This window comes from Canis lupus, chromosome 8 (assembly GCF_011100685.1).
Source record: "Canis lupus familiaris isolate Mischka breed German Shepherd chromosome 8, alternate assembly UU_Cfam_GSD_1.0, whole genome shotgun sequence".
NCBI classification, from domain to species: Eukaryota; Metazoa; Chordata; class Mammalia; order Carnivora; family Canidae; genus Canis; species Canis lupus.
In genome coordinates, this window is record NC_049229.1 from 38,564,846 (window position 1) to 38,570,796 (window position 5,951).

Consider the following 5,951-nt stretch of genomic DNA (forward strand, 5'->3'; position numbering starts at 1 on the left):
ATAGCAGCATTATTCAGAATAACCAAAAAGTGGAAGCAGCTCAAATGTTGATCAGCTGGCGAATGGGTAAATACAATATGCATATCCACACAATGGAATATTATTCAACAATTAAAAGGAACTAGCTACTAATACATACTACAGTGTGGATGAATCTCAAAACATCATGCTGTGATGAAAGAAACCAAACACAGAGATTATATATTTTATGATTTCCATTTACATGAAATGTTTAGAAAAGTCAAATTTATAGAGACAAAAAGCAGGTCTGTGGTTTGGGGCTGAGGATGGCAGTGGGATTAACTAAAAATGGACACAGGGGAACTTTTTAGGCAATGGAAATGTCCTAGAACTGAATTATGGTGATTGTTGCACAGGTCAGTACATTTACTAAAAATCATTGAATTGTACTGTTAAAATGGGTGACTTTTATGTTATGTGAATTATACCTCAATAAAGTGTTTATTTACTTATTTTTAAAGATTTTATTTATTTATTCATGAGAGACACAGAGAAAGAGAGAGAGAGAAGCAGAGACACAGGCAGAGGGAGAAGCAGGGCCCACGCAGGGAGCCCCATGTGGGACTCTATCCCAGGACTCCAGGATCATGCCCTGGGCTGAAGGCAGGCGCTAAACCGCTGAGCCACCCAGGGATCCCAATAAAGTGTTTAGAAATAAAGAAAATCAATAACTTGTCGCTTTTTAACATATTAATAGAAACAATTCCAGCAATAATGATGATACAGAGCCTTTGTTCAATGCCATTGTCCTAAGCCCTCTTTTCAATCCTTAAAACAGCCTATTATTTCATAGACAGAAATAGACACTATAATCCCATTTGCAAATGAGGAAACTGATGCCCAGAGAAGTTAAGTATCGTGCTCAAGTTTGTGTAGCTAATAAATAGGTGAGCTGGAACTCATATTTAAACTGATTCTAGGGAATCCCTGGGTGGCGCAGCGGTTTAGCGCCTGCCTTTGGCCCAGTGCGTGATCCTGGAGACCCGGGATCAAATCCCACGTCGGGCTCCCGGTGCATGGAGCCTGCTTCTCCCTCTGCCTGTGTCTCTGCCCCTCTCTCTCTCTCTCTCTCTGTGTCTATCATGAATAAATCAATAAAATCTTTAAAAAAAAAATAAACTGATTCTAGAGATATGTTGGTTAGATTACTCCCTTCTGCCCTGGAGGCTGCCGAGTAAGCATCCTTAAAGTCTCCCCTCCCACCGCAGGCATGTCTAAGTCAGAGTCTCCCAAAGGGCCTGAGCAGCTGTGGAAGCTCTTCATCGGAGGTTTGAGCTTTGAAACAACTGATGAAAGTCTGAGGAGCCATTTTGAGCAATGGGGAACTCTTATGGACTGTGTGGTAATGAGAGGCCCCAACCCCAAGCACTCCAGAGGCTTTGGGTTTGTCACCTAAGCCATGGTGGAGGAGGTGGATGCAGCCATGACCGCTTGGCCACACAAGGTGGATGGAAGAGTTGTGGAACCAAAGAGGTCTGTCTCCAGAGAAGATTCTCAAAGACTTTAACTGTGAAAAAGATTTTTGTTGGTGGCATTAAAGAAGACACTGAAGAACATCATCTAAGAGATTATTTTGAACACCATGGGAAAATTGAAGTGATTATGACTGACCAAGGCAGTGGCAAAAAGAGAGGTTTTGCTTTTGTGATATTTGATAACCATGATTCTGTAGACAAGATTGTCATTCAAAAATGCCATACTGTGAATGGCCACAAGCCACAACTGTGAAGTAAGGAAAGCCCTATCGAACAAGAGATGGTTAGTGCTTCATCCAACCAAAGAGGCCGAGTGGTTCTGGAAACTTTGGTGGTGGTTGTGGAGGTGGTTTTGGGGCGAATGACAACTTTGGTTGTGGAGGGAACGTCAGTGGTCGAGGTGGCTTCAGTGGCAGTCGAGGTAGTGGTGGATACGGTGGCAGTGGGGATGGCTCTAACAGATTTGGTAATGATGGAAGCAACTTTGGAGGTGGCAGAAGCTATAACGATTTTGGCAATTACAACGATCAATCCTCAAATTTTGGACCCTTGAAAGGAGGAAATTTGGAGGCAGAAGCTCTGGCTCCTATGGTGGTGGAGGCCAATAGATTGCCAAACCACGAAACCGATGTGGCTGTGGTGGTTCCAGCAGCAGCAGCTATGGCAGTGGCAGAAGGTTTTAATTACTGCCAGAAAACAAATCTTAGCAGGAGAGGTGAGCCAGAGAAGTGACAGGGAAACTACAGGTTACAACAGATTTGTGAACTCAGCCAAGCACAGTGGTGGCAGGGCCAAGCTGTACAAGGAAGACATGTTTTAGACAATACTCATGTGTATGGGCAAAAAAACCTCCAGAACTGTATTTGTGACTAATCCTATAACAGGTTATTTTATTTTCTGTTCTGTGGAAAGTGTAGAGCATCCCAACAAAGGATTTTAATGTAGATTTTTTTTGCACCCATGCTGTTGATTGCCAAATGTAATAGTCTGATCATGACGCTGAATAAATGTGTCTTAAAAAAAACAGATTCTAGTAACTATGCTCTCACCTCTCTGCTAATATGAGTCAAATTTTATGATATTTTTAAAAGTCTAAGGAAGCAACATCATTGCAAATTTCTCCTCCTGAGTTGAAAAATATATAATATACCAAATTTGATAGTGCAAAGCAGGGGAGGAAATATGTTATTTTTCTGTTTTAGGATAATAGTAAAAGTGTTTTATCAGTGTCCTATTCACTAATGAAGAACAGCTTCCATTTTCTTTTTCTTCCAGCTTTATGGCAGGAGGCAATGTATATCCTAAAAAGATAATGGGCTTTAGAATTGAAATCACTGAGATTTGCCCTCTGACTCAGCTATTTAAGTTATGTAACTTGTTTGGAGCCTCATTTTTCTTAGCTATAGAAATAGATTTAATAATGCCTACACACCAGGATTATGTGTATTAGACATGGTTTGAATTAATGTATATAAGTTCTTAGCATCATGCTTTGCTTCAGTGGACACTGATAAGTGGGAACTTTCTTTAGTCATCAGGCTCGTGTCCTTTTATACATTAGAACCAACCATGTCTTCTAGTGAAGGACAGGGCAGTTCTCTAAGACTTCTTAGCTAGACTAAACCTGAAAGAGAACAATTTAGAATTTATCGATGGCTTTATTTAGTTGGCTACTTAGTTATATTTGACCTAGCTAAGTATATTAAGATACAGAATGAAGAAGCTCCTCTTCTGCATGCACACATGTTACCTAGAAATCTTATGTTAAGAATCTTCTCCGATGCTGGACTTGAACCAGACTCCAACCCTGGTCGCTAAGAGAAAGTATTTCACTGTTGTCTCCTAAGTATCTTTAAGGGTATGATCAGATCCTCCCCTTAAGTGTGGCTATTGTCAGAATACCTCCGAGTCTGATGGAGAGAAGAAAGGTAGCCAACAACAGATCTTGTTCCCATGCTAAGGTGAGTTCTGTGGGTGAATATTACCTAGTATCTATGGGGCCCAAAGTCTTGTTCACACAAATCACTGAGAGCCATTTTGGTGTAAGTGTGGGAAACATCTTCTGTCAGTGACCACTGGCCTGTATTTATGCACATTAAGAAAGCATGGAAAGAAAGAAAGAAAGAAAGAAAGAAAGAAAGAAAGAAAGAAAGAAAGAAAGAAAGAAAGAAAGAAAGAAAGAAAGAAGAAAGAAAGAAGAAAGAAAGAAAGAAAGAAAGAAAGAAAGAAAGAAAGAAAGAAAGAAAGAAAGAAAGAAAGAAGAAAGAAAGAGAAAGAATGAATTTAGGGAGAAATTTTTAGAAGCATAGTCTTTTCTGTTTTTTTAAGATTTTATTTATTCATGAGAGACACAGAGAGGCAGACATAGGCAGAGGGAGAAGCACGCTTTCTGCAGGGAGCCTGATGCGGGACTTGATCCGGGAACTCGGAGATCACACCCTGAGCTGAAGGCAGAGGCTCAACCACTGAGCTACCCAGGCGTCCCAGCAGCATGTTTTTTGTAAATGACAGAAATAGAAAATGTTTATCTACTTGATAAATTACTGAAGCATTTTGTCCACTAGATGTCGCTGTTGCGCTTGAAACATAAACACGGTCTTGGCGCTTTTAGAACATTACCTGTTGTAAAATGGAAGTTAAATTTTTTAGCTGTGGAAAGACATTTTTCTTTCTTTTTCTCTAACAGAAGAAGAAGATACCACCAGATGACCCAGACCGATCTTATCTCAAGGTAATTTCCTTTAAAGGAAAATCAGGAGGGAATTTGTTATACAGAATTTAGGATTTGGCCAGAATATCTGGAAGTGTCCAAAGCCTGCTGAGGAATGAGTTTTCAAAGCCCAGTACAGAAAATAACTTTATATATGTTAGTTTGTTCATTCTGGGTAAAGAGTTTCTTTTGGCTTGTCTTTTAACTCTTCATAGCCTGTGTCCTGTTTCCAACCCAGGACCAGCTTTCTTCTGAGGATGGAAGGGAGTTGGAACACATCTCCAATATTTCTGCTTCCACATCCCAGTCCCTTCTGTAATCCCAAATTGTCAAAATACACTGTATAATAATATTTATTTTATATATATATAATCATATTTCAATTTTAAAATTATAACACCATTTCTTTATTCAAGGAATTAAAAGATAAGTCAGAATTTTTCTTTGTTTCCCTTTCCCCCCATTGTATTTTTTTAATGAAATGGAACCTACCAAAAAAAAAAAAAAAAAAAAAAAAATGGAACCTACCAGCGTACTATTTTTGAGGCCTGGAATATTTCCCTATCTCTGAAATTATATTGAAATAGAACAGATGGAAGCACAGTAGGGTATGTCACATAAATTACACAGAGAAGAGTCAAAAGGCTATCAGTGCTTTCCAAAACAAGCAAGAGAAAGAAAGAAAGGGGGGGGGGAGAGGGCAAAGGCCAGGGGGGAGTGCAGAGAATAGTGACTATTTTTGATCTATGCTAACTGGTACCATGTGGCTCATTAAAATGTTTGAGAAGGAAGTGGAGCTCTGGAAGAGGAGCAACTCTCTCCACAAAGGCTACTATTTTTTTTTTTTAAAGTAGGCTCCACACTGGATGTGGAGCCCAATATAGGGCTTGAACTCATGACCCTGTGATTAAGATCTGTGAGTTGAAAAAAAAAAAAAAAAGATCTGAGTTGAGATCAAGACCTAAGTTGAGATCAAGACCTAAGTTGAGATCAAGACCTAAGTTGAGAACAAGAGTTGGATGATTAGCTGACTGAGCCACTCAGGTGCCCAAAGGGCTAGATTTTCTAAGCACTATTTTAGCTGTATCTCACAAATGTTGTTATATTTTTACTATATTCAATTCAAAATATTTAAAAATTTCCACTGTGTTTTTTTTTTTTTTTAATTTATTTATGATAGTCACACACAGAGAGAGAGAGAGAGAGGCAGAGACACAGGCAGAGAGAAAAGCAGGCTCCATGAATCGGGAGCCCGATGTGGGATTCGATCCCGGGTCTCCAGGATCGCGCCCTGAGCCAAAGGCAAGCGCCAAACCGCTGCGCCACCCAGGGATCCCTCCACTGTGTTTTCTTCTTTCATCTATGAAGTTTTTTGACATACTGTTCTCAATTTCCAAAAATCTGAGGATTTAAAATTTACCGTTCTGGGGTGCCTGGTTGACTGAGTCAATAGAGCATACAACTTTTGATATCAAGGTCATAAGTTCAAGCTCCACATTGGGTGTAGAGTTTACATTTAAAGATTTTTATTATTTATTTATTTATTTATTCATGAGAGTTTACTTTTTAAAAACTTTGTAAAGATTTTATTCATTAATTTTTATTTTGTATTTAATAATTAATAATTTGCTGCACAGAGGGAGAGTAAGAAGAAGAAGCAGACTCCCTGCTGAGAGAGAGCACAACATGGGGCTTGATCCCAGGACCCTGGAATCATGACCTGAACTGAAGGCCGACACTTCACT

General features: G+C 39.5%; 1 pseudogene; it reads left to right on the forward strand.

Annotated features, from left to right (window-relative positions):
* The first annotated feature begins 1,623 nt into the window (after positions 1-1,623).
* On the forward strand, positions 1,624-2,299 carry LOC119876525 (annotated as a pseudogene).
* The last annotated feature ends 3,652 nt before the right edge of the window (positions 2,300-5,951 follow it).